This window comes from Schistocerca serialis, unplaced genomic scaffold (genome assembly GCF_023864345.2).
Source record: "Schistocerca serialis cubense isolate TAMUIC-IGC-003099 unplaced genomic scaffold, iqSchSeri2.2 HiC_scaffold_353, whole genome shotgun sequence".
NCBI lineage: Eukaryota > Metazoa > Arthropoda > Insecta > Orthoptera > Acrididae > Schistocerca > Schistocerca serialis.
The window spans coordinates 1-27946 of NW_026047926.1; the positions used below are offsets into that span (position 1 = coordinate 1).

A 27946-nucleotide genomic window follows, 5' to 3' on the forward strand; every position below is an offset into this window, starting at 1 on the left:
CGAACGCAGTCCCGACTACCAAAAATTATGCGCCCGAGTTACTCGCATTTGGAGTAATCGCGGGGGTCAGCTCGACCGAAGTGCAATGGACAAGCCTCACCCCGGAGGAACCGCCTTCATGATCACGGTATCCTCTACGCCAGGTAAGTATGCTTCTCCTCGGCCACAGGCGAATATTTGTAATGCGTCGCGCTATCGTAGTGGAACGAGAACTCTTGACGTTGTCGCATTCGGCGAAGAGCATGGTGCCGTGAATGTACTTGCTTCCTGAAACGCGCTGTTGGCCGTCGAGTTAGCAGGCAGACAGGCGCAATAACGGCCTTCTGCAGAAAGCGATGCAGTTTTCGTGCGGAAGACATCGCGACTCGCGGCGCCGGCCGTTGCTGGGGTTAAGTTACTGCACCCTCCGGGAGATGGCGGGCCATGTCGGGGTTACCGCCTTCGAGCCACCCTCTCCGCCTGAAAGTCGCCCTCTTTCTCGGCCGGTGTCAAAACGGCAAATGAGATTTGCTGAATGACTGTTTCTTCCCGCCACAGTGCAAGCCACAAAATCAATTATTTCTCTTACCTTTGCTCCCTCCGTGGGAGCCCATAGTGCTAGGAAATACGGCAGCATTGTCAATCGCCCTTGTCTGTCGCTGAGCAACCGAAGGACCAAGCTCAGACTATCAGATGTTCTAAGGAAGCTGTATGCACTCGTGGGTGTTGTACACGAGGGACAAACATCACGTCAGCAGGCTCTTAAGGGAAGGCAATAATCAGCAAAAACTGCAACTTACCCCATTGGACGCTGATGGAACAGAAGACACTTGAAGGTAAGGTAACACTTCTTTTTTCTGTTCATCTCGAGCACGATCTGGAAAGCTCGGACGAAATTTGTGTTCTCTTTAATTCAGAATGTGGAGATATTTCCTTCACGCATATGAAAGTATAATGCTTCATTATTTAAGCTAGATTGAAAAGTTTAGGGAAAGTAATTAATTCGTTTAGGCTGCACCACTACTTGGTAGCACTGTCAAGACAATGCCATTGCCATCTAATGGCAACACAGCTTGCTGCAGATTAATTTTGCGGCATTTCATAAATGATTAATATCTTATGACTATGGTGACGCTATGAGTAGTTTTATATGTGCAAACATTTGAAACTGCTGCAGGCATTACATTCACCCTTCTCTGCCTCTTTGCTTGGACATGGAGTAAGTAAGGATAAATTAAATTGCTTGTTTTTGAAGTAGTAACGGTTCTGAAGTGTAAAGAAATGATTTTAAACAATACAGTGTATTTTTTTTTTCCGAATGTAGTGATTCAACAACGAATTTATTTATTTATTCCTACCTATCTCTGCAATTAGTGTACGTGAGTATTTCATTGGAATTGTTGCAATCGAAACCGAGCTTAATAATTTCATGCGGCCGTTTGCAGTCCTCCTCGTGCTTTAATTGCTCATTTCCAAGCGTTATTTTAGGTTGCCTGCAAAGTTGTCAGATGAAACACAACCACTGCGACGAAAGGCCATTCCTTGGAGCAGGTAGACGCCAACTGCGGCGGGAAACTGTCGTGGCCAGGAAGATATTCACTGTGTGTGGAAGTTGAGTGAGGATCCGAAGCTGACTTGCCAGCACACGTTGCAGCATTCACTCGCCAACGGCAACGGGGTAAGAAAAGGGTGCAAATACGCCGGTTCTCGTCCGATCACCGACGTTGGGCTTGGATGGGTGGCCGCCTCGCCTGGGAGCACAGGGCGCTGTTGGCTAGAATCTATGTTCCTCGTTTTCGGTGCAGCTCGTCATGCTATTTCCTCCGATTCACATCCCCGCAAGCTCCTCAAGTGCCGCAAGTCTGCAAGTCCCGAGACGCTACGCTAGACGCTTGCTTCCGGCCCCTCATGTACCATGCCACAGGCGCCAAAGCGTTCGGCTGGCCGATGGCCCCTGTACTCCCCGCTCGCGCCACAGCAGTCACTGTGCTTGCAGGGAATGCCGCGCCGCCGAATAACGTTTGGCGCGCAATCCGTTTATGGACAGAGAATGCTAAAAGGGGCCGTTCGACCGTTAATACGGAAATCGTAGCCAAGTTAGATGGCGTGAGCCATCTCGCGGCTGCCGCTGTTATTACGAGCGCGCGTGCCACGCGGTTGAAGAGCAGTGCGCTGGCTCTGGCTTTCGACGCCGTTTCCTAGTGTATTTTGTCGCTTCTAGTGGAGGCATCATCGGTTATGAGAAGCTGGTAAATCACTCACAGTACAGTAGTTATCGCCCAACACGAGGAGAAGCTTTGATTGTAATGGAGATTAGCACCGGGACAGCGCGAACGCAGTCCCGACTACCAAAAATTATGCGCCCGAGTTACTCGCATTTGGAGTAATCGCGGGGGTCAGCTCGACCGAAGTGCAATGGACAAGCCTCACCCCGGAGGAACCGCCTTCATGATCACGGTATCCTCTACGCCAGGTAAGTATGCTTCTCCTCGGCCACAGGCGAATATTTGTAATGCGTCGCGCTATCGTAGTGGAACGAGAACTCTTGACGTTGTCGCATTCGGCGAAGAGCATGGTGCCGTGAATGTACTTGCTTCCTGAGAAACGCGCTGTTGGCCGTCGAGTTAGCAGGCAGACAGGCGCAATAACGGCCTTCTGCAGAAAGCGATGCAGTTTTCGTGCGGAAGACATCGCGACTCGCGGCGCCGGCCGTTGCTGGGGTTAAGTTACTGCACCCTCCGGGAGATGGCGGGCCATGTCGGGGTTACCGCCTTCGAGCCACCCTCTCCGCCTGAAAGTCGCCCTCTTTCTCGGCCGGTGTCAAAACGGCAAATGAGATTTGCTGAATGACTGTTTCTTCCCGCCACAGTGCAAGCCACAAAATCAATTATTTCTCTTACCTTTGCTCCCTCCGTGGGAGCCCATAGTGCTAGGAAATACGGCAGCATTGTCAATCGCCCTTGTCTGTCGCTGAGCAACCGAAGGACCAAGCTCAGACTATCAGATGTTCTAAGGAAGCTGTATGCACTCGTGGGTGTTGTACACGAGGGACAAACATCACGTCAGCAGGCTCTTAAGGGAAGGCAATAATCAGCAAAAACTGCAACTTACCCCATTGGACGCTGATGGAACAGAAGACACTTGAAGGTAAGGTAACACTTCTTTTTTCTGTTCATCTCGAGCACGATCTGGAAAGCTCGGACGAAATTTGTGTTCTCTTTAATTCAGAATGTGGAGATATTTCCTTCACGCATATGAAAGTATAATGCTTCATTATTTAAGCTAGATTGAAAAGTTTAGGGAAAGTAATTAATTCGTTTAGGCTGCACCACTACTTGGTAGCACTGTCAAGACAATGCCATTGCCATCTAATGGCAACACAGCTTGCTGCAGATTAATTTTGCGGCATTTCATAAATGATTAATATCTTATGACTATGGTGACGCTATGAGTAGTTTTATATGTGCAAACATTTGAAACTGCTGCAGGCATTACATTCACCCTTCTCTGCCTCTTTGCTTGGACATGGAGTAAGTAAGGATAAATTAAATTGCTTGTTTTTGAAGTAGTAACGGTTCTGAAGTGTAAAGAAATGATTTTAAACAATACAGTGTATTTTTTTTTTCCGAATGTAGTGATTCAACAACGAATTTATTTATTTATTCCTACCTATCTCTGCAATTAGTGTACGTGAGTATTTCATTGGAATTGTTGCAATCGAAACCGAGCTTAATAATTTCATGCGGCCGTTTGCAGTCCTCCTCGTGCTTTAATTGCTCATTTCCAAGCGTTATTTTAGGTTGCCTGCAAAGTTGTCAGATGAAACACAACCACTGCGACGAAAGGCCATTCCTTGGAGCAGGTAGACGCCAACTGCGGCGGGAAACTGTCGTGGCCAGGAAGATATTCACTGTGTGTGGAAGTTGAGTGAGGATCCGAAGCTGACTTGCCAGCACACGTTGCAGCATTCACTCGCCAACGGCAACGGGGTAAGAAAAGGGTGCAAATACGCCGGTTCTCGTCCGATCACCGACGTTGGGCTTGGATGGGTGGCCGCCTCGCCTGGGAGCACAGGGCGCTGTTGGCTAGAATCTATGTTCCTCGTTTTCGGTGCAGCTCGTCATGCTATTTCCTCCGATTCACATCCCCGCAAGCTCCTCAAGTGCCGCAAGTCTGCAAGTCCCGAGACGCTACGCTAGACGCTTGCTTCCGGCCCCTCATGTACCATGCCACAGGCGCCAAAGCGTTCGGCTGGCCGATGGCCCCTGTACTCCCCGCTCGCGCCACAGCAGTCACTGTGCTTGCAGGGAATGCCGCGCCGCCGAATAACGTTTGGCGCGCAATCCGTTTATGGACAGAGAATGCTAAAAGGGGCCGTTCGACCGTTAATACGGAAATCGTAGCCAAGTTAGATGGCGTGAGCCATCTCGCGGCTGCCGCTGTTATTACGAGCGCGCGTGCCACGCGGTTGAAGAGCAGTGCGCTGGCTCTGGCTTTCGACGCCGTTTCCTAGTGTATTTTGTCGCTTCTAGTGGAGGCATCATCGGTTATGAGAAGCTGGTAAATCACTCACAGTACAGTAGTTATCGCCCAACACGAGGAGAAGCTTTGATTGTAATGGAGATTAGCACCGGGACAGCGCGAACGCAGTCCCGACTACCAAAAATTATGCGCCCGAGTTACTCGCATTTGGAGTAATCGCGGGGGTCAGCTCGACCGAAGTGCAATGGACAAGCCTCACCCCGGAGGAACCGCCTTCATGATCACGGTATCCTCTACGCCAGGTAAGTATGCTTCTCCTCGGCCACAGGCGAATATTTGTAATGCGTCGCGCTATCGTAGTGGAACGAGAACTCTTGACGTTGTCGCATTCGGCGAAGAGCATGGTGCCGTGAATGTACTTGCTTCCTGAGAAACGCGCTGTTGGCCGTCGAGTTAGCAGGCAGACAGGCGCAATAACGGCCTTCTGCAGAAAGCGATGCAGTTTTCGTGCGGAAGACATCGCGACTCGCGGCGCCGGCCGTTGCTGGGGTTAAGTTACTGCACCCTCCGGGAGATGGCGGGCCATGTCGGGGTTACCGCCTTCGAGCCACCCTCTCCGCCTGAAAGTCGCCCTCTTTCTCGGCCGGTGTCAAAACGGCAAATGAGATTTGCTGAATGACTGTTTCTTCCCGCCACAGTGCAAGCCACAAAATCAATTATTTCTCTTACCTTTGCTCCCTCCGTGGGAGCCCATAGTGCTAGGAAATACGGCAGCATTGTCAATCGCCCTTGTCTGTCGCTGAGCAACCGAAGGACCAAGCTCAGACTATCAGATGTTCTAAGGAAGCTGTATGCACTCGTGGGTGTTGTACACGAGGGACAAACATCACGTCAGCAGGCTCTTAAGGGAAGGCAATAATCAGCAAAAACTGCAACTTACCCCATTGGACGCTGATGGAACAGAAGACACTTGAAGGTAAGGTAACACTTCTTTTTTCTGTTCATCTCGAGCACGATCTGGAAAGCTCGGACGAAATTTGTGTTCTCTTTAATTCAGAATGTGGAGATATTTCCTTCACGCATATGAAAGTATAATGCTTCATTATTTAAGCTAGATTGAAAAGTTTAGGGAAAGTAATTAATTCGTTTAGGCTGCACCACTACTTGGTAGCACTGTCAAGACAATGCCATTGCCATCTAATGGCAACACAGCTTGCTGCAGATTAATTTTGCGGCATTTCATAAATGATTAATATCTTATGACTATGGTGACGCTATGAGTAGTTTTATATGTGCAAACATTTGAAACTGCTGCAGGCATTACATTCACCCTTCTCTGCCTCTTTGCTTGGACATGGAGTAAGTAAGGATAAATTAAATTGCTTGTTTTTGAAGTAGTAACGGTTCTGAAGTGTAAAGAAATGATTTTAAACAATACAGTGTATTTTTTTTTCCGAATGTAGTGATTCAACAACGAATTTATTTATTTATTCCTACCTATCTCTGCAATTAGTGTACGTGAGTATTTCATTGGAATTGTTGCAATCGAAACCGAGCTTAATAATTTCATGCGGCCGTTTGCAGTCCTCCTCGTGCTTTAATTGCTCATTTCCAAGCGTTATTTTAGGTTGCCTGCAAAGTTGTCAGATGAAACACAACCACTGCGACGAAAGGCCATTCCTTGGAGCAGGTAGACGCCAACTGCGGCGGGAAACTGTCGTGGCCAGGAAGATATTCACTGTGTGTGGAAGTTGAGTGAGGATCCGAAGCTGACTTGCCAGCACACGTTGCAGCATTCACTCGCCAACGGCAACGGGGTAAGAAAAGGGTGCAAATACGCCGGTTCTCGTCCGATCACCGACGTTGGGCTTGGATGGGTGGCCGCCTCGCCTGGGAGCACAGGGCGCTGTTGGCTAGAATCTATGTTCCTCGTTTTCGGTGCAGCTCGTCATGCTATTTCCTCCGATTCACATCCCCGCAAGCTCCTCAAGTGCCGCAAGTCTGCAAGTCCCGAGACGCTACGCTAGACGCTTGCTTCCGGCCCCTCATGTACCATGCCACAGGCGCCAAAGCGTTCGGCTGGCCGATGGCCCCTGTACTCCCCGCTCGCGCCACAGCAGTCACTGTGCTTGCAGGGAATGCCGCGCGCCGCCGAATAACGTTTGGCGCGCAATCCGTTTATGGACAGAGAATGCTAAAAGGGGCCGTTCGACCGTTAATACGGAAATCGTAGCCAAGTTAGATGGCGTGAGCCATCTCGCGGCTGCCGCTGTTATTACGAGCGCGCGTGCCACGCGGTTGAAGAGCAGTGCGCTGGCTCTGGCTTTCGACGCCGTTTCCTAGTGTATTTTGTCGCTTCTAGTGGAGGCATCATCGGTTATGAGAAGCTGGTAAATCACTCACAGTACAGTAGTTATCGCCCAACACGAGGAGAAGCTTTGATTGTAATGGAGATTAGCACCGGGACAGCGCGAACGCAGTCCCGACTACCAAAAATTATGCGCCCGAGTTACTCGCATTTGGAGTAATCGCGGGGGTCAGCTCGACCGAAGTGCAATGGACAAGCCTCACCCCGGAGGAACCGCCTTCATGATCACGGTATCCTCTACGCCAGGTAAGTATGCTTCTCCTCGGCCACAGGCGAATATTTGTAATGCGTCGCGCTATCGTAGTGGAACGAGAACTCTTGACGTTGTCGCATTCGGCGAAGAGCATGGTGCCGTGAATGTACTTGCTTCCTGAGAAACGCGCTGTTGGCCGTCGAGTTAGCAGGCAGACAGGCGCAATAACGGCCTTCTGCAGAAAGCGATGCAGTTTTCGTGCGGAAGACATCGCGACTCGCGGCGCCGGCCGTTGCTGGGGTTAAGTTACTGCACCCTCCGGGAGATGGCGGGCCATGTCGGGGTTACCGCCTTCGAGCCACCCTCTCCGCCTGAAAGTCGCCCTCTTTCTCGGCCGGTGTCAAAACGGCAAATGAGATTTGCTGAATGACTGTTTCTTCCCGCCACAGTGCAAGCCACAAAATCAATTATTTCTCTTACCTTTGCTCCCTCCGTGGGAGCCCATAGTGCTAGGAAATACGGCAGCATTGTCAATCGCCCTTGTCTGTCGCTGAGCAACCGAAGGACCAAGCTCAGACTATCAGATGTTCTAAGGAAGCTGTATGCACTCGTGGGTGTTGTACACGAGGGACAAACATCACGTCAGCAGGCTCTTAAGGGAAGGCAATAATCAGCAAAAACTGCAACTTACCCCATTGGACGCTGATGGAACAGAAGACACTTGAAGGTAAGGTAACACTTCTTTTTTCTGTTCATCTCGAGCACGATCTGGAAAGCTCGGACGAAATTTGTGTTCTCTTTAATTCAGAATGTGGAGATATTTCCTTCACGCATATGAAAGTATAATGCTTCATTATTTAAGCTAGATTGAAAAGTTTAGGGAAAGTAATTAATTCGTTTAGGCTGCACCACTACTTGGTAGCACTGTCAAGACAATGCCATTGCCATCTAATGGCAACACAGCTTGCTGCAGATTAATTTTGCGGCATTTCATAAATGATTAATATCTTATGACTATGGTGACGCTATGAGTAGTTTTATATGTGCAAACATTTGAAACTGCTGCAGGCATTACATTCACCCTTCTCTGCCTCTTTGCTTGGACATGGAGTAAGTAAGGATAAATTAAATTGCTTGTTTTTGAAGTAGTAACGGTTCTGAAGTGTAAAGAAATGATTTTAAACAATACAGTGTATTTTTTTTTCCGAATGTAGTGATTCAACAACGAATTTATTTATTTATTCCTACCTATCTCTGCAATTAGTGTACGTGAGTATTTCATTGGAATTGTTGCAATCGAAACCGAGCTTAATAATTTCATGCGGCCGTTTGCAGTCCTCCTCGTGCTTTAATTGCTCATTTCCAAGCGTTATTTTAGGTTGCCTGCAAAGTTGTCAGATGAAACACAACCACTGCGACGAAAGGCCATTCCTTGGAGCAGGTAGACGCCAACTGCGGCGGGAAACTGTCGTGGCCAGGAAGATATTCACTGTGTGTGGAAGTTGAGTGAGGATCCGAAGCTGACTTGCCAGCACACGTTGCAGCATTCACTCGCCAACGGCAACGGGGTAAGAAAAGGGTGCAAATACGCCGGTTCTCGTCCGATCACCGACGTTGGGCTTGGATGGGTGGCCGCCTCGCCTGGGAGCACAGGGCGCTGTTGGCTAGAATCTATGTTCCTCGTTTTCGGTGCAGCTCGTCATGCTATTTCCTCCGATTCACATCCCCGCAAGCTCCTCAAGTGCCGCAAGTCTGCAAGTCCCGAGACGCTACGCTAGACGCTTGCTTCCGGCCCCTCATGTACCATGCCACAGGCGCCAAAGCGTTCGGCTGGCCGATGGCCCCTGTACTCCCCGCTCGCGCCACAGCAGTCACTGTGCTTGCAGGGAATGCCGCGCCGCCGAATAACGTTTGGCGCGCAATCCGTTTATGGACAGAGAATGCTAAAAGGGGCCGTTCGACCGTTAATACGGAAATCGTAGCCAAGTTAGATGGCGTGAGCCATCTCGCGGCTGCCGCTGTTATTACGAGCGCGCGTGCCACGCGGTTGAAGAGCAGTGCGCTGGCTCTGGCTTTCGACGCCGTTTCCTAGTGTATTTTGTCGCTTCTAGTGGAGGCATCATCGGTTATGAGAAGCTGGTAAATCACTCACAGTACAGTAGTTATCGCCCAACACGAGGAGAAGCTTTGATTGTAATGGAGATTAGCACCGGGACAGCGCGAACGCAGTCCCGACTACCAAAAATTATGCGCCCGAGTTACTCGCATTTGGAGTAATCGCGGGGGTCAGCTCGACCGAAGTGCAATGGACAAGCCTCACCCCGGAGGAACCGCCTTCATGATCACGGTATCCTCTACGCCAGGTAAGTATGCTTCTCCTCGGCCACAGGCGAATATTTGTAATGCGTCGCGCTATCGTAGTGGAACGAGAACTCTTGACGTTGTCGCATTCGGCGAAGAGCATGGTGCCGTGAATGTACTTGCTTCCTGAGAAACGCGCTGTTGGCCGTCGAGTTAGCAGGCAGACAGGCGCAATAACGGCCTTCTGCAGAAAGCGATGCAGTTTTCGTGCGGAAGACATCGCGACTCGCGGCGCCGGCCGTTGCTGGGGTTAAGTTACTGCACCCTCCGGGAGATGGCGGGCCATGTCGGGGTTACCGCCTTCGAGCCACCCTCTCCGCCTGAAAGTCGCCCTCTTTCTCGGCCGGTGTCAAAACGGCAAATGAGATTTGCTGAATGACTGTTTCTTCCCGCCACAGTGCAAGCCACAAAATCAATTATTTCTCTTACCTTTGCTCCCTCCGTGGGAGCCCATAGTGCTAGGAAATACGGCAGCATTGTCAATCGCCCTTGTCTGTCGCTGAGCAACCGAAGGACCAAGCTCAGACTATCAGATGTTCTAAGGAAGCTGTATGCACTCGTGGGTGTTGTACACGAGGGACAAACATCACGTCAGCAGGCTCTTAAGGGAAGGCAATAATCAGCAAAAACTGCAACTTACCCCATTGGACGCTGATGGAACAGAAGACACTTGAAGGTAAGGTAACACTTCTTTTTTCTGTTCATCTCGAGCACGATCTGGAAAGCTCGGACGAAATTTGTGTTCTCTTTAATTCAGAATGTGGAGATATTTCCTTCACGCATATGAAAGTATAATGCTTCATTATTTAAGCTAGATTGAAAAGTTTAGGGAAAGTAATTAATTCGTTTAGGCTGCACCACTACTTGGTAGCACTGTCAAGACAATGCCATTGCCATCTAATGGCAACACAGCTTGCTGCAGATTAATTTTGCGGCATTTCATAAATGATTAATATCTTATGACTATGGTGACGCTATGAGTAGTTTTATATGTGCAAACATTTGAAACTGCTGCAGGCATTACATTCACCCTTCTCTGCCTCTTTGCTTGGACATGGAGTAAGTAAGGATAAATTAAATTGCTTGTTTTTGAAGTAGTAACGGTTCTGAAGTGTAAAGAAATGATTTTAAACAATACAGTGTATTTTTTTTTCCGAATGTAGTGATTCAACAACGAATTTATTTATTTATTCCTACCTATCTCTGCAATTAGTGTACGTGAGTATTTCATTGGAATTGTTGCAATCGAAACCGAGCTTAATAATTTCATGCGGCCGTTTGCAGTCCTCCTCGTGCTTTAATTGCTCATTTCCAAGCGTTATTTTAGGTTGCCTGCAAAGTTGTCAGATGAAACACAACCACTGCGACGAAAGGCCATTCCTTGGAGCAGGTAGACGCCAACTGCGGCGGGAAACTGTCGTGGCCAGGAAGATATTCACTGTGTGTGGAAGTTGAGTGAGGATCCGAAGCTGACTTGCCAGCACACGTTGCAGCATTCACTCGCCAACGGCAACGGGGTAAGAAAAGGGTGCAAATACGCCGGTTCTCGTCCGATCACCGACGTTGGGCTTGGATGGGTGGCCGCCTCGCCTGGGAGCACAGGGCGCTGTTGGCTAGAATCTATGTTCCTCGTTTTCGGTGCAGCTCGTCATGCTATTTCCTCCGATTCACATCCCCGCAAGCTCCTCAAGTGCCGCAAGTCTGCAAGTCCCGAGACGCTACGCTAGACGCTTGCTTCCGGCCCCTCATGTACCATGCCACAGGCGCCAAAGCGTTCGGCTGGCCGATGGCCCCTGTACTCCCCGCTCGCGCCACAGCAGTCACTGTGCTTGCAGGGAATGCCGCGCCGCCGAATAACGTTTGGCGCGCAATCCGTTTATGGACAGAGAATGCTAAAAGGGGCCGTTCGACCGTTAATACGGAAATCGTAGCCCAAGTTAGATGGCGTGAGCCATCTCGCGGCTGCCGCTGTTATTACGAGCGCGCGTGCCACGCGGTTGAAGAGCAGTGCGCTGGCTCTGGCTTTCGACGCCGTTTCCTAGTGTATTTTGTCGCTTCTAGTGGAGGCATCATCGGTTATGAGAAGCTGGTAAATCACTCACAGTACAGTAGTTATCGCCCAACACGAGGAGAAGCTTTGATTGTAATGGAGATTAGCACCGGGACAGCGCGAACGCAGTCCCGACTACCAAAAATTATGCGCCCGAGTTACTCGCATTTGGAGTAATCGCGGGGGTCAGCTCGACCGAAGTGCAATGGACAAGCCTCACCCCGGAGGAACCGCCTTCATGATCACGGTATCCTCTACGCCAGGTAAGTATGCTTCTCCTCGGCCACAGGCGAATATTTGTAATGCGTCGCGCTATCGTAGTGGAACGAGAACTCTTGACGTTGTCGCATTCGGCGAAGAGCATGGTGCCGTGAATGTACTTGCTTCCTGAGAAACGCGCTGTTGGCCGTCGAGTTAGCAGGCAGACAGGCGCAATAACGGCCTTCTGCAGAAAGCGATGCAGTTTTCGTGCGGAAGACATCGCGACTCGCGGCGCCGGCCGTTGCTGGGGTTAAGTTACTGCACCCTCCGGGAGATGGCGGGCCATGTCGGGGTTACCGCCTTCGAGCCACCCTCTCCGCCTGAAAGTCGCCCTCTTTCTCGGCCGGTGTCAAAACGGCAAATGAGATTTGCTGAATGACTGTTTCTTCCCGCCACAGTGCAAGCCACAAAATCAATTATTTCTCTTACCTTTGCTCCCTCCGTGGGAGCCCATAGTGCTAGGAAATACGGCAGCATTGTCAATCGCCCTTGTCTGTCGCTGAGCAACCGAAGGACCAAGCTCAGACTATCAGATGTTCTAAGGAAGCTGTATGCACTCGTGGGTGTTGTACACGAGGGACAAACATCACGTCAGCAGGCTCTTAAGGGAAGGCAATAATCAGCAAAAACTGCAACTTACCCCATTGGACGCTGATGGAACAGAAGACACTTGAAGGTAAGGTAACACTTCTTTTTTCTGTTCATCTCGAGCACGATCTGGAAAGCTCGGAACGAAATTTGTGTTCTCTTTAATTCAGAATGTGGAGATATTTCCTTCACGCATATGAAAGTATAATGCTTCATTATTTAAGCTAGATTGAAAAGTTTAGGGAAAGTAATTAATTCGTTTAGGCTGCACCACTACTTGGTAGCACTGTCAAGACAATGCCATTGCCATCTAATGGCAACACAGCTTGCTGCAGATTAATTTTGCGGCATTTCATAAATGATTAATATCTTATGACTATGGTGACGCTATGAGTAGTTTTATATGTGCAAACATTTGAAACTGCTGCAGGCATTACATTCACCCTTCTCTGCCTCTTTGCTTGGACATGGAGTAAGTAAGGATAAATTAAATTGCTTGTTTTTGAAGTAGTAACGGTTCTGAAGTGTAAAGAAATGATTTTAAACAATACAGTGTATTTTTTTTCCGAATGTAGTGATTCAACAACGAATTTATTTATTTATTCCTACCTATCTCTGCAATTAGTGTACGTGAGTATTTCATTGGAATTGTTGCAATCGAAACCGAGCTTAATAATTTCATGCGGCCGTTTGCAGTCCTCCTCGTGCTTTAATTGCTCATTTCCAAGCGTTATTTTAGGTTGCCTGCAAAGTTGTCAGATGAAACACAACCACTGCGACGAAAGGCCATTCCTTGGAGCAGGTAGACGCCAACTGCGGCGGGAAACTGTCGTGGCCAGGAAGATATTCACTGTGTGTGGAAGTTGAGTGAGGATCCGAAGCTGACTTGCCAGCACACGTTGCAGCATTCACTCGCCAACGGCAACGGGGTAAGAAAAGGGTGCAAATACGCCGGTTCTCGTCCGATCACCGACGTTGGGCTTGGATGGGTGGCCGCCTCGCCTGGGAGCACAGGGCGCTGTTGGCTAGAATCTATGTTCCTCGTTTTCGGTGCAGCTCGTCATGCTATTTCCTCCGATTCACATCCCCGCAAGCTCCTCAAGTGCCGCAAGTCTGGCAAGTCCCGAGACGCTACGCTAGACGCTTGCTTCCGGCCCCTCATGTACCATGCCACAGGCGCCAAAGCGTTCGGCTGGCCGATGGCCCCTGTACTCCCCGCTCGCGCCACAGCAGTCACTGTGCTTGCAGGGAATGCCGCGCCGCCGAATAACGTTTGGCGCGCAATCCGTTTATGGACAGAGAATGCTAAAAGGGGCCGTTCGACCGTTAATACGGAAATCGTAGCCAAGTTAGATGGCGTGAGCCATCTCGCGGCTGCCGCTGTTATTACGAGCGCGCGTGCCACGCGGTTGAAGAGCAGTGCGCTGGCTCTGCTTTCGACGCCGTTTCCTAGTGTATTTTGTCGCTTCTAGTGGAGGCATCATCGGTTATGAGAAGCTGGTAAATCACTCACAGTACAGTAGTTATCGCCCAACACGAGGAGAAGCTTTGATTGTAATGGAGATTAGCACCGGGACAGCGCGAACGCAGTCCCGACTACCAAAAATTATGCGCCCGAGTTACTCGCATTTGGAGTAATCGCGGGGGTCAGCTCGACCGAAGTGCAATGGACAAGCCTCACCCCGGAGGAACCCGCCTTCATGATCACGGTATCCTCTACGCCAGGTAAGTATGCTTCTCCTCGGCCACAGGCGAATATTTGTAATGCGTCGCGCTATCGTAGTGGAACGAGAACTCTTGACGTTGTCGCATTCGGCGAAGAGCATGGTGCCGTGAATGTACTTGCTTCCTGAGAAACGCGCTGTTGGCCGTCGAGTTAGCAGGCAGACAGGCGCAATAACGGCCTTCTGCAGAAAGCGATGCAGTTTTCGTGCGGAAGACATCGCGACTCGCGGCGCCGGCCGTTGCTGGGGTTAAGTTACTGCACCCTCCGGGAGATGGCGGGCCATGTCGGGGTTACGCCTTCGAGCCACCCTCTCCGCCTGAAAGTCGCCCTCTTTCTCGGCCGGTGGTCAAAACGGCAAATGAGATTTGCTGAATGACTGTTTTCTTCCCGCCACAGTGCAAGCCACAAAATCAATTATTTCTCTTACCTTTGCTCCCTCCGTGGGAGCCCATAGTGCTAGGAAATACGGCAGCATTGTCAATCGCCCTTGTCTGTCGCTGAGCAACCGAAGGACCAAGCTCAGACTATCAGATGTTCTAAGGAAGCTGTATGCACTCGTGGGTGTTGTACACGAGGGACAAACATCACGTCAGCAGGCTCTTAAGGGAAGGCAATAATCAGCAAAAACTGCAACTTACCCCATTGGACGCTGATGGAACAGAAGACACTTGAAGGTAAGGTAACACTTCTTTTTTCTGTTCATCTCGAGCACGATCTGGAAAGCTCGGACGAAATTTGTGTTCTCTTTAATTCAGAATGTGGAGATATTTCCTTCACGCATATGAAAGTATAATGCTTCATTATTTAAGCTAGATTGAAATGTTTAGGGAAAGTAATTAATTCGTTTAGGCTGCACCACTACTTGGTAGCACTGTCAAGACAATGCCATTGCCATCTAATGGCAACACAGCTTGCTGCAGATTAATTTTGCGGCATTTCATAAATGATTAATATCTTATGACTATGGTGACGCTATGAGTAGTTTTATATGTGCAAACATTTGAAACTGCTGCAGGCATTACATTCACCCTTCTCTGCCTCTTTGCTTGGACATGGAGTAAGTAAGGATAAATTAAATTGCTTGTTTTTGAAGTAGAGTAAGGATAAATTAAATTGCTTGTTTTGAAGTAGTAACGGTTCTGAAGTGTAAAAGAAATGATTTTAAACAATACAGTGTATTTTTTTTTCCGAATGTAGTGATTCAACAACGAATTATTTATTTATTCCTACCTATCTCTGCAATTAGTGTACGTGAGTATTTCATTGGAATTGTTGCAATCGAAACCGAGCTTAATAATTTCATGCGGCCGTTTGCAGTCCTCCTCGTGCTTTAATTGCTCATTCCAAGCGTTATTTTAGGTTGCCTGCAAAGTTGTCAGATGAAACACAACCACTGCGACGAAAGGCCATTCCTTGGAGCAGTAGACGCCAACTGCGGCGGGAAACTGTCGTGCAGGAAGATATTCACTCGTGTGTGGAAGTTGAGTGAGGATCCGAAGCTGACTTGCCAGCACACGTTGCAGCATTCACTCGCCAACGGCAACGGGGTAAGAAAAGGGTGCAAATACGCCGGTTCTCGTCCGATCACCGACGTTGGGCTTGGATGGGTGGCCGCCTCGCCTGGGAGCACAGGGCGCTGTTGGCTAGAATCTATGTTCCTCGTTTTCGGTGCAGCTCGTCATGCTATTTCCTCCGATTCACATCCCCGCAAGCTCCTCAAGTGCCGCAAGTCTGCAAGTCCGAGACGCTACGCTAGACGCTTGCTTCCGGCCCTCATGTACCATGCCACAGGCGCCAAGCGTTCGGCTGGCCGATGGCCCCTGTACTCCCCGCTCGCGCCACAGCAGTCACTGTGCTTGCAGGGAATGCCGCGCGCCGAATAACGTTTGGCGCGCAATCCGTTTATGGACAGAGAATGCTAAAGGGGCCGTTCGACCGTTAATACGGAAATCGTAGCCAAGGTTAGATGGCGTGAGCCATCTCGCGGCTGCCGCTGTTATTACGAGCGCGCGTGCCACGCGGTTGAAGAGCAGTGCGCTGGCTCTGGCTTTCGACGCCGTTTCCTAGTGTATTTTGTCGCTTCTAGTGGAGGCATCATCGGTTATGAGAAGCTGGTAAATCACTCACAGTACAGTAGTTATCGCCCACACGAGGAGAAGCTTTGATTGTAATGGAGATTAGCACCGGGACAGCGCGAACGCAGTCCCGACTACCAAAAATTATGCGCCCGAGTTACTCGCATTTGAGTAATCGCGGGGGTCAGCTCGACCGAAGTGCAATGGACAAGCCTCACCCCGGAGGAACCGCCTTCATGATCACGGTATCCTCTACGCCAGGTAAGTATGCTTCTCTCGGCACAGGCGAATATTTGTAATGCGTCGCGCTATCGTAGTGGAACGAGAACTCTTGACGTTGTCGCATTCGGCGAAGAGCATGGTGCCGTGAATGTACTTGCTTCCTGAGAAACGCGCTGTTGGCCGTCGAGTTAGCAGGCAGACAGGCGCAATAACGGCCTTCTGCAGAAAGCGATGCAGTTTTCGTGCGGAAGACATCGCGACTCGCGGCGCCGGCCGTTGCTGGGGTTAAGTTACTGCACCCTCCGGGAGATGGCGGGCCATGTCGGGGTTACCGCTTCGAGCCCACCCTCTCCGCCTGAAAGTCGCCCTCTTTCTCGGCCGGTGTCAAAACGGCAAATGGAGATTTGCTGAATGACTGTTTCTTCCCGCCACAGTGCAAGCACAAAATCAATTATTTCTCTTACCTTTGCTCCCTCCGTGGGAGCCCATAGTGCTAGGAAATACGGCAGCATTGTCAATCGCCCTGTCTGTCGCTGAGCAACCGAAGGACCAAGCTCAGACTATCAGATGTTCTAAGGAAGCTGTATGCACTCGTGGGTGTTGTACACGAGGGACAAACATCACGTCAGCAGGCTCTTAAGGGAAGGCAATAATCAGCAAAAACTGCAACTTACCCATTGGACGCTGATGGACAGAAGACACTTGAAGGTAAGGTAACACTTCTTTTTCTGTTCATCTCGAGCACGATCTGGAAAGCTCGGACGAAATTTGTGTTCTCTTTAATTCAGAATGTGAGATATTTCCTTCACGCATATGAAAGTATAATGCTTCATTATTTAAGCTAGATTGAAAAGTTTAGGGAAAGTAATTAATTCGTTTAGGCTGCACCACTACTTGGTAGCACTGTCAAGACAATGCCATTGCCATCTAATGGCAACACAGCTTGCTGCAGATTAATTTTGCGGCATTTCATAAATGATTAATATCTTATGACTATGGTGACGCTATGAGTAGTTTTATATGTGCAAACATTTGAAACAGCAGCAGGCATTACATTCACCCTTCTCTGCTCTTTGCTTGGACATGGAGTAAGTAAGGATAAATTAAATTGCTTGTTTTTGAAGTAGTAACGGTTCTGAAGTGTAAAGAACAATACAGTGTATTTTTTTTTTCCGAATGTAGTGATTCAACAACGAATTTATTTATTTATTCCTACCTATCTCTGCAATTAGTGTACGTGAGTATTTCATTGGAATTGTTGCAATCGAAACCGAGCTTAATAATTTCATGCGGCCGTTTGCAGTCCTCCTCGTGCTTTAATTGCTCATTTCCAAGCGTTATTTTAGGTTGCCTGCAAAGTTGTCAGATGAAACACAACCACTGCGACGAAAGGCCATTCCTTGGAGCAGGTAGACGCCAACTGCGGCGGGAAACTGTCGTGGCCAGGAAGATATTCACTGTGTGTGGAAGTTGAGTGAGGATCCGAAGCTGACTTGCCAGCACACGTTGCAGCATTCACTCGCCAACGGCAACGGGGTAAGAAAAGGGTGCAAATACGCCGGTTCTCGTCCGATCACCGACGTTGGGCTTGGATGGGTGGCCGCCTCGCCTGGGAGCACAGGGCGCTGTTGGCTAGAATCTATGTTCCTCGTTTTCGGTGCAGCTCGTCATGCTATTTCCTCCGATTCACATCCCCGCAAGCTCCTCAAGTGCCGCAAGTCTGCAAGTCCCGAGACGCTACGCTAGACGCTTGCTTCCGGCCCCTCATGTACCATGCCACAGGCGCCAAAGCGTTCGGCTGGCCGATGGCCCCTGTACTCCCCGCTCGCGCCACAGCAGTCACTGTGCTTGCAGGGAATGCCGCGCCGCCGAATAACGTTTGGCGCGCAATCCGTTTATGGACAGAGAATGCTAAAAGGGGCCGTTCGACCGTTAATACGGAAATCGTAGCCAAGTTAGATGGCGTGAGCCATCTCGCGGCTGCCGCTGTTATTACGAGCGCGCGTGCCACGCGGTTGAAGAGCAGTGCGCTGGCTCTGGCTTTCGACGCCGTTTCCTAGTGTATTTTGTCGCTTCTAGTGGAGGCATCATCGGTTATGAGAAGCTGGTAAATCACTCACAGTACAGTAGTTATCGCCCAACACGAGGAGAAGCTTTGATTGTAATGGAGATTAGCACCGGGACAGCGCGAACGCAGTCCCGACTACCAAAAATTATGCGCCCGAGTTACTCGCATTTGGAGTAATCGCGGGGGTCAGCTCGACCGAAGTGCAATGGACAAGCCTCACCCCGGAGGAACCGCCTTCATGATCACGGTATCCTCTACGCCAGGTAAGTATGCTTCTCCTCGGCCACAGGCGAATATTTGTAATGCGTCGCGCTATCGTAGTGGAACGAGAACTCTTGACGTTGTCGCATTCGGCGAAGAGCATGGTGCCGTGAATGTACTTGCTTCCTGAGAAACGCGCTGTTGGCCGTCGAGTTAGCAGGCAGACAGGCGCAATAACGGCCTTCTGCAGAAAGCGATGCAGTTTTCGTGCGGAAGACATCGCGACTCGCGGCGCCGGCCGTTGCTGGGGTTAAGTTACTGCACCCTCCGGGAGATGGCGGGCCATGTCGGGGTTACCGCCTTCGAGCCACCCTCTCCGCCTGAAAGTCGCCCTCTTTCTCGGCCGGTGTCAAAACGGCAAATGAGATTTGCTGAATGACTGTTTCTTCCCGCCACAGTGCAAGCCACAAAATCAATTATTTCTCTTACCTTTGCTCCCTCCGTGGGAGCCCATAGTGCTAGGAAATACGGCAGCATTGTCAATCGCCCTTGTCTGTCGCTGAGCAACCGAAGGACCAAGCTCAGACTATCAGATGTTCTAAGGAAGCTGTATGCACTCGTGGGTGTTGTACACGAGGGACAAACATCACGTCAGCAGGCTCTTAAGGGAAGGCAATAATCAGCAAAAACTGCAACTTACCCCATTGGACGCTGATGGAACAGAAGACACTTGAAGGTAAGGTAACACTTCTTTTTTCTGTTCATCTCGAGCACGATCTGGAAAGCTCGGACGAAATTTGTGTTCTCTTTAATTCAGAATGTGGAGATATTTCCTTCACGCATATGAAAGTATAATGCTTCATTATTTAAGCTAGATTGAAAAGTTTAGGGAAAGTAATTAATTCGTTTAGGCTGCACCACTACTTGGTAGCACTGTCAAGACAATGCCATTGCCATCTAATGGCAACACAGCTTGCTGCAGATTAATTTTGCGGCATTTCATAAATGATTAATTGACTATGGTGACGCTATGAGTAGTTTTTATATGTGCAAACATTTGAAACTGCTGCAGGCATTACATTCACCCTTCTCTGCCTCTTTGCTTGGACATGGAGTAAGTAAGGATAAATTAAATTGCTTGTTTTTGAAGTAGTAACGGTTCTGAAGTGTAAAGAAATGATTTAAACAATACAGTGTATTTTTTTTTTCCGAATGTAGTGATTCAACAACGAATTTATTTATTTTATTCCTACCTATCTCTGGCAATTAGTGTACGTGAGTATTTCATTGGAATTGTTGCAATCGAAACCGAGCTTAATAATTTCATGCGGCCGTTTGCAGTCCTCCTCGTGCTTTAATTGCTCATTTCCAAGCGTTATTTTAGGTTGCCTGCAAAGTTGTCAGATGAAACACAACCACTGCGACGAAAGGCCATTCCTTGGAGCAGGTAGACGCCAACTGCGGCGGAAACTGTCGTGGCCAGGAAGATATTCACTGTGTGTGGAAGTTGAGTGAGGATCCGAAGCTGACTTGCCAGCACACGTTGCAGCATTCACTCGCCAACGGCAACGGGGTAAGAAAAGGGTGCAAATACGCCGGTTCTCGTCCGATCACCGACGTTGGGCTTGGATGGGTGGCCGCCTCGCCTGGGAGCACAGGGCGCTGTTGGCTAGAATCTATGTTCCTCGTTTTCGGTGCAGCTCGTCATGCTATTTCCTCCGATTCACATCCCCGCAAGCTCCTCAAGTGCCGCAAGTCTGCAAGTCCCGAGACGCTACGCTAGACGCTTGCTTCCGGCCCCCTCATGTACCATGCCACAGGCGCCAAAGCGTTCGGCTGGCCGATGGCCCCTGTACTCCCCGCTCGCGCCACAGCAGTCACTGTGCTTGCAGGGAATGCCGCGCCGCCGAATAACGTTTGGCGCGCAATCCGTTTATGGACAGAGAATGCTAAAAGGGGCCGTTCGACCGTTAATACGGAAATCGTAGCCAAGTTAGATGGCGTGAGCCATCTCGCGGCTGCCGCTGTTATTACGAGCGCGCGTGCCACGCGGTTGAAGAGCAGTGCGCTGGCTCTGGCTTTCGACGCCGTTTCCTAGTGTATTTTGTCGCTTCTAGTGGAGGCATCATCGGTTATGAGAAGCTGGTAAATCACTCACAGTACAGTAGTTATTCGCCCAACACGAGGAGAAGCTTTGATTGTAATGGAGATTAGCACCGGGACAGCGCGAACGCAGTCCCGACTACCAAAAATTATGCGCCCGAGTTACTCGCATTTGGAGTAATCGCGGGGGGTCAGCTCGACCGAAGTGCAATGGACAAGCCTCACCCCGGAGGAACCGCCTTCATGATCACGGTATCCTCTACGCCAGGTAAGTAATGCTTCTCCTCGGCCACAGGCGAATATTTTGTAATGCGTCGCGCTATCGTAGTGGAACGAGAACTCTTGACGTTGTCGCATTCGGCGAAGAGCATGGTGCCGTGAATGTACTTGCTTCCTGAGAAACGCGCTGTTGGCCGTCGAGTTAGCAGGCAGACAGGCGCAATAACGGCCTTCTGCAGAAAGCGATGCAGTTTTCGTGCGGAAGACATCGCGACTCGCGGCGCCGGCCGTTGCTGGGGTTAAGTTACTGCACCCTCCGGGAGATGGCGGGCCATGTCGGGGTTACCGCCTTCGAGCCACCCTCTCCGCCTGAAAGTCGCCCTCTTTCTCGGCCGGTGTCAAAACGGCAAATGAGATTTGCTGAATGACTGTTTCTTCCCGCCACAGTGCAAGCCACAAAATCAATTATTTCTCTTACCTTTGCTCCCTCCGTGGGAGCCCATAGTGCTAGGAAATACGGCAGCATTGTCAATCGCCCTTGTCTGTCGCTGAGCAACCGAAGGACCAAGCTCAGACTATCAGATGTTCTAAGGAAGCTGTATGCACTCGTGGGTGTTGTACACGAGGGACAAACATCACGTCAGCAGGCTCTTAAGGGAAGGCAATAATCAGCAAAAACTGCAACTTACCCCATTGGACGCTGATGGAACAGAAGACACTTGAAGGTAAGGTAACACTTCTTTTTTCTGTTCATCTCGAGCACGATCTGGAAAGCTCGGACGAAATTTGTGTTCTCTTTAATTCAGAATGTGGAGATATTTCCTTCACGCATATGAAAGTATAATGCTTCATTATTTAAGCTAGATTGAAAAGTTTAGGGAAAGTAATTAATTCGTTTAGGCTGCACCACTACTTGGTAGCACTGTCAAGACAATGCCATTGCCATCTAATGGCAACACAGCTTGCTGCAGATTAATTTTGCGGCATTTCATAAATGATTAATATCTTATGACTATGGTGACGCTATGAGTAGTTTTATATGTGCAAACATTTGAAACTGCTGCAGGCATTACATTCACCCTTCTCTGCCTCTTTGCTTGGACATGGAGTAAGTAAGGATAAATTAAATTGCTTGTTTTTGAAGTAGTAACGGTTCTGAAGTGTAAAGAAATGATTTTAAACAATACAGTGTATTTTTTTTTTCCGAATGTAGTGATTCAACAACGAATTTATTTATTTATTCCTACCTATCTCTGCAATTAGTGTACGTGAGTATTTCATTGGAATTGTTGCAATCGAAACCGAGCTTAATAATTTCATGCGGCCGTTTGCAGTCCTCCTCGTGCTTTAATTGCTCATTTCCAAGCGTTATTTTAGGTTGCCTGCAAAGTTGTCAGATGAAACACAACCACTGCGACGAAAGGCCATTCCTTGGAGCAGGTAGACGCCAACTGCGGCGGGAAACTGTCGTGGCCAGGAAGATATTCACTGTGTGTGGAAGTTGAGTGAGGATCCGAAGCTGACTTGCCAGCACACGTTGCAGCATTCACTCGCCAACGGCAACGGGGTAAGAAAAGGGTGCAAATACGCCGGTTCTCGTCCGATCACCGACGTTGGGCTTGGATGGGTGGCCGCCTCGCCTGGGAGCACAGGGCGCTGTTGGCTAGAATCTATGTTCCTCGTTTTCGGTGCAGCTCGTCATGCTATTTCCTCCGATTCACATCCCCGCAAGCTCCTCAAGTGCCGCAAGTCTGCAAGTCCCGAGACGCTACGCTAGACGCTTGCTTCCGGCCCCTCATGTACCATGCCACAGGCGCCAAAGCGTTCGGCTGGCCGATGGCCCCTGTACTCCCCGCTCGCGCCACAGCAGTCACTGTGCTTGCAGGGAATGCCGCGCCGCCGAATAACGTTTGGCGCGCAATCCGTTTATGGACAGAGAATGCTAAAAGGGGCCGTTCGACCGTTAATACGGAAATCGTAGCCAAGTTAGATGGCGTGAGCCATCTCGCGGCTGCCGCTGTTATTACGAGCGCGCGTGCCACGCGGTTGAAGAGCAGTGCGCTGGCTCTGGCTTTCGACGCCGTTTCCTAGTGTATTTTGTCGCTTCTAGTGGAGGCATCATCGGTTATGAGAAGCTGGTAAATCACTCACAGTACAGTAGTTATCGCCCAACACGAGGAGAAGCTTTGATTGTAATGGAGATTAGCACCGGGACAGCGCGAACGCAGTCCCGACTACCAAAAATTATGCGCCCGAGTTACTCGCATTTGGAGTAATCGCGGGGGTCAGCTCGACCGAAGTGCAATGGACAAGCCTCACCCCGGAGGAACCGCCTTCATGATCACGGTATCCTCTACGCCAGGTAAGTATGCTTCTCCTCGGCCACAGGCGAATATTTGTAATGCGTCGCGCTATCGTAGTGGAACGAGAACTCTTGACGTTGTCGCATTCGGCGAAGAGCATGGTGCCGTGAATGTACTTGCTTCCTGAGAAACGCGCTGTTGGCCGTCGAGTTAGCAGGCAGACAGGCGCAATAACGGCCTTCTGCAGAAAGCGATGCAGTTTTCGTGCGGAAGACATCGCGACTCGCGGCGCCGGCCGTTGCTGGGGTTAAGTTACTGCACCCTCCGGGAGATGGCGGGCCATGTCGGGGTTACCGCCTTCGAGCCACCCTCTCCGCCTGAAAGTCGCCCTCTTTCTCGGCCGGTGTCAAAACGGCAAATGAGATTTGCTGAATGACTGTTTCTTCCCGCCACAGTGCAAGCCACAAAATCAATTATTTCTCTTACCTTTGCTCCCTCCGTGGGAGCCCATAGTGCTAGGAAATACGGCAGCATTGTCAATCGCCCTTGTCTGTCGCTGAGCAACCGAAGGACCAAGCTCAGACTATCAGATGTTCTAAGGAAGCTGTATGCACTCGTGGGTGTTGTACACGAGGGACAAACATCACGTCAGCAGGCTCTTAAGGGAAGGCAATAATCAGCAAAAACTGCAACTTACCCCATTGGACGCTGATGGAACAGAAGACACTTGAAGGTAAGGTAACACTTCTTTTTTCTGTTCATCTCGAGCACGATCTGGAAAGCTCGGACGAAATTTGTGTTCTCTTTAATTCAGAATGTGGAGATATTTCCTTCACGCATATGAAAGTATAATGCTTCATTATTTAAGCTAGATTGAAAAGTTTAGGGAAAGTAATTAATTCGTTTAGGCTGCACCACTACTTGGTAGCACTGTCAAGACAATGCCATTGCCATCTAATGGCAACACAGCTTGCTGCAGATTAATTTTGCGGCATTTCATAAATGATTAATATCTTATGACTATGGTGACGCTATGAGTAGTTTTATATGTGCAAACATTTGAAACTGCTGCAGGCATTACATTCACCCTTCTCTGCCTCTTTGCTTGGACATGGAGTAAGTAAGGATAAATTAAATTGCTTGTTTTTGAAGTAGTAACGGTTCTGAAGTGTAAAGAAATGATTTTAAACAATACAGTGTATTTTTTTTTTCCGAATGTAGTGATTCAACAACGAATTTATTTATTTATTCCTACCTATCTCTGCAATTAGTGTACGTGAGTATTTCATTGGAATTGTTGCAATCGAAACCGAGCTTAATAATTTCATGCGGCCGTTTGCAGTCCTCCTCGTGCTTTAATTGCTCATTTCCAAGCGTTATTTTAGGTTGCCTGCAAAGTTGTCAGATGAAACACAACCACTGCGACGAAAGGCCATTCCTTGGAGCAGGTAGACGCCAACTGCGGCGGGAAACTGTCGTGGCCAGGAAGATATTCACTGTGTGTGGAAGTTGAGTGAGGATCCGAAGCTGACTTGCCAGCACACGTTGCAGCATTCACTCGCCAACGGCAACGGGGTAAGAAAAGGGTGCAAATACGCCGGTTCTCGTCCGATCACCGACGTTGGGCTTGGATGGGTGGCCGCCTCGCCTGGGAGCACAGGGCGCTGTTGGCTAGAATCTATGTTCCTCGTTTTCGGTGCAGCTCGTCATGCTATTTCCTCCGATTCACATCCCCGCAAGCTCCTCAAGTGCCGCAAGTCTGCAAGTCCCGAGACGCTACGCTAGACGCTTGCTTCCGGCCCCTCATGTACCATGCCACAGGCGCCAAAGCGTTCGGCTGGCCGATGGCCCCTGTACTCCCCGCTCGCGCCACAGCAGTCACTGTGCTTGCAGGGAATGCCGCGCCGCCGAATAACGTTTGGCGCGCAATCCGTTTATGGACAGAGAATGCTAAAAGGGGCCGTTCGACCGTTAATACGGAAATCGTAGCCAAGTTAGATGGCGTGAGCCATCTCGCGGCTGCCGCTGTTATTACGAGCGCGCGTGCCACGCGGTTGAAGAGCAGTGCGCTGGCTCTGGCTTTCGACGCCGTTTCCTAGTGTATTTTGTCGCTTCTAGTGGAGGCATCATCGGTTATGAGAAGCTGGTAAATCACTCACAGTACAGTAGTTATCGCCCAACACGAGGAGAAGCTTTGATTGTAATGGAGATTAGCACCGGGACAGCGCGAACGCAGTCCCGACTACCAAAAATTATGCGCCCGAGTTACTCGCATTTGGAGTAATCGCGGGGGTCAGCTCGACCGAAGTGCAATGGACAAGCCTCACCCCGGAGGAACCGCCTTCATGATCACGGTATCCTCTACGCCAGGTAAGTATGCTTCTCCTCGGCCACAGGCGAATATTTGTAATGCGTCGCGCTATCGTAGTGGAACGAGAACTCTTGACGTTGTCGCATTCGGCGAAGAGCATGGTGCCGTGAATGTACTTGCTTCCTGAGAAACGCGCTGTTGGCCGTCGAGTTAGCAGGCAGACAGGCGCAATAACGGCCTTCTGCAGAAAGCGATGCAGTTTTCGTGCGGAAGACATCGCGACTCGCGGCGCCGGCCGTTGCTGGGGTTAAGTTACTGCACCCTCCGGGAGATGGCGGGCCATGTCGGGGTTACCGCCTTCGAGCCACCCTCTCCGCCTGAAAGTCGCCCTCTTTCTCGGCCGGTGTCAAAACGGCAAATGAGATTTGCTGAATGACTGTTTCTTCCCGCCACAGTGCAAGCCACAAAATCAATTATTTCTCTTACCTTTGCTCCCTCCGTGGGAGCCCATAGTGCTAGGAAATACGGCAGCATTGTCAATCGCCCTTGTCTGTCGCTGAGCAACCGAAGGACCAAGCTCAGACTATCAGATGTTCTAAGGAAGCTGTATGCACTCGTGGGTGTTGTACACGAGGGACAAACATCACGTCAGCAGGCTCTTAAGGGAAGGCAATAATCAGCAAAAACTGCAACTTACCCCATTGGACGCTGATGGAACAGAAGACACTTGAAGGTAAGGTAACACTTCTTTTTTCTGTTCATCTCGAGCACGATCTGGAAAGCTCGGACGAAATTTGTGTTCTCTTTAATTCAGAATGTGGAGATATTTCCTTCACGCATATGAAAGTATAATGCTTCATTATTTAAGCTAGATTGAAAAGTTTAGGGAAAGTAATTAATTCGTTTAGGCTGCACCACTACTTGGTAGCACTGTCAAGACAATGCCATTGCCATCTAATGGCAACACAGCTTGCTGCAGATTAATTTTGCGGCATTTCATAAATGATTAATATCTTATGACTATGGTGACGCTATGAGTAGTTTTATATGTGCAAACATTTGAAACTGCTGCAGGCATTACATTCACCCTTCTCTGCCTCTTTGCTTGGACATGGAGTAAGTAAGGATAAATTAAATTGCTTGTTTTTGAAGTAGTAACGGTTCTGAAGTGTAAAGAAATGATTTTAAACAATACAGTGTATTTTTTTTTCCGAATGTAGTGATTCAACAACGAATTTATTTATTTATTCCTACCTATCTCTGCAATTAGTGTACGTGAGTATTTCATTGGAATTGTTGCAATCGAAACCGAGCTTAATAATTTCATGCGGCCGTTTGCAGTCCTCCTCGTGCTTTAATTGCTCATTTCCAAGCGTTATTTTAGGTTGCCTGCAAAGTTGTCAGATGAAACACAACCACTGCGACGAAAGGCCATTCCTTGGAGCAGGTAGACGCCAACTGCGGCGGGAAACTGTCGTGGCCAGGAAGATATTCACTGTGTGTGGAAGTTGAGTGAGGATCCGAAGCTGACTTGCCAGCACACGTTGCAGCATTCACTCGCCAACGGCAACGGGGTAAGAAAAGGGTGCAAATACGCCGGTTCTCGTCCGATCACCGACGTTGGGCTTGGATGGGTGGCCGCCTCGCCTGGGAGCACAGGGCGCTGTTGGCTAGAATCTATGTTCCTCGTTTTCGGTGCAGCTCGTCATGCTATTTCCTCCGATTCACATCCCCGCAAGCTCCTCAAGTGCCGCAAGTCTGCAAGTCCCGAGACGCTACGCTAGACGCTTGCTTCCGGCCCCTCATGTACCATGCCACAGGCGCCAAAGCGTTCGGCTGGCCGATGGCCCCTGTACTCCCCGCTCGCGCCACAGCAGTCACTGTGCTTGCAGGGAATGCCGCGCCGCCGAATAACGTTTGGCGCGCAATCCGTTTATGGACAGAGAATGCTAAAAGGGGCCGTTCGACCGTTAATACGGAAATCGTAGCCAAGTTAGATGGCGTGAGCCATCTCGCGGCTGCCGCTGTTATTACGAGCGCGCGTGCCACGCGGTTGAAGAGCAGTGCGCTGGCTCTGGCTTTCGACGCCGTTTCCTAGTGTATTTTGTCGCTTCTAGTGGAGGCATCATCGGTTATGAGAAGCTGGTAAATCACTCACAGTACAGTAGTTATCGCCCAACACGAGGAGAAGCTTTGATTGTAATGGAGATTAGCACCGGGACAGCGCGAACGCAGTCCCGACTACCAAAAATTATGCGCCCGAGTTACTCGCATTTGGAGTAATCGCGGGGGTCAGCTCGACCGAAGTGCAATGGACAAGCCTCACCCCGGAGGAACCGCCTTCATGATCACGGTATCCTCTACGCCAGGTAAGTATGCTTCTCCTCGGCCACAGGCGAATATTTGTAATGCGTCGCGCTATCGTAGTGGAACGAG

At 49.7% G+C, this 27946-nt stretch overlaps 12 non-coding genes and 1 pseudogene across 12 annotated transcripts; all 13 read right to left on the reverse strand.

Moving 5' to 3' along the window:
• LOC126445763 (U1 spliceosomal RNA) lies at positions 1-151 on the reverse strand (annotated as a pseudogene; the record flags this gene model as incomplete).
• Positions 152-2297: 2146 nt separating this feature from the next.
• On the reverse strand, positions 2298-2460 carry LOC126445747 (U1 spliceosomal RNA). Its single transcript, XR_007583075.1, has one exon. It is a non-coding gene; the product is annotated as a U1 spliceosomal RNA (small nuclear RNA).
• A 2148-nt stretch (positions 2461-4608) lies between these two features.
• Positions 4609-4771, reverse strand: LOC126445759 (U1 spliceosomal RNA). The gene has a single exon (XR_007583086.1). It is a non-coding gene; the product is annotated as a U1 spliceosomal RNA (small nuclear RNA).
• Positions 4772-6920: 2149 nt separating this feature from the next.
• LOC126445764 (U1 spliceosomal RNA) lies at positions 6921-7083 on the reverse strand. The gene has a single exon (XR_007583089.1). It is a non-coding gene; the product is annotated as a U1 spliceosomal RNA (small nuclear RNA).
• A 2147-nt stretch (positions 7084-9230) lies between these two features.
• LOC126445765 (U1 spliceosomal RNA) lies at positions 9231-9393 on the reverse strand. Its single transcript, XR_007583090.1, has one exon. It is a non-coding gene; the product is annotated as a U1 spliceosomal RNA (small nuclear RNA).
• A 2148-nt stretch (positions 9394-11541) lies between these two features.
• On the reverse strand, positions 11542-11704 carry LOC126445766 (U1 spliceosomal RNA). Its single transcript, XR_007583091.1, has one exon. It is a non-coding gene; the product is annotated as a U1 spliceosomal RNA (small nuclear RNA).
• A 2147-nt stretch (positions 11705-13851) lies between these two features.
• LOC126445761 (U1 spliceosomal RNA) lies at positions 13852-14015 on the reverse strand. Its single transcript, XR_007583088.1, has one exon. It is a non-coding gene; the product is annotated as a U1 spliceosomal RNA (small nuclear RNA).
• Positions 14016-16190: 2175 nt separating this feature from the next.
• LOC126445758 (U1 spliceosomal RNA) lies at positions 16191-16352 on the reverse strand. Its single transcript, XR_007583085.1, has one exon. It is a non-coding gene; the product is annotated as a U1 spliceosomal RNA (small nuclear RNA).
• A 2129-nt stretch (positions 16353-18481) lies between these two features.
• On the reverse strand, positions 18482-18644 carry LOC126445748 (U1 spliceosomal RNA). The gene has a single exon (XR_007583076.1). It is a non-coding gene; the product is annotated as a U1 spliceosomal RNA (small nuclear RNA).
• Positions 18645-20789: 2145 nt separating this feature from the next.
• On the reverse strand, positions 20790-20953 carry LOC126445760 (U1 spliceosomal RNA). Its single transcript, XR_007583087.1, has one exon. It is a non-coding gene; the product is annotated as a U1 spliceosomal RNA (small nuclear RNA).
• A 2150-nt stretch (positions 20954-23103) lies between these two features.
• On the reverse strand, positions 23104-23266 carry LOC126445749 (U1 spliceosomal RNA). Its single transcript, XR_007583077.1, has one exon. It is a non-coding gene; the product is annotated as a U1 spliceosomal RNA (small nuclear RNA).
• A 2148-nt stretch (positions 23267-25414) lies between these two features.
• LOC126445750 (U1 spliceosomal RNA) lies at positions 25415-25577 on the reverse strand. Its single transcript, XR_007583078.1, has one exon. It is a non-coding gene; the product is annotated as a U1 spliceosomal RNA (small nuclear RNA).
• A 2147-nt stretch (positions 25578-27724) lies between these two features.
• LOC126445752 (U1 spliceosomal RNA) lies at positions 27725-27887 on the reverse strand. Its single transcript, XR_007583079.1, has one exon. It is a non-coding gene; the product is annotated as a U1 spliceosomal RNA (small nuclear RNA).
• Positions 27888-27946: the final 59 nt, after the last annotated feature.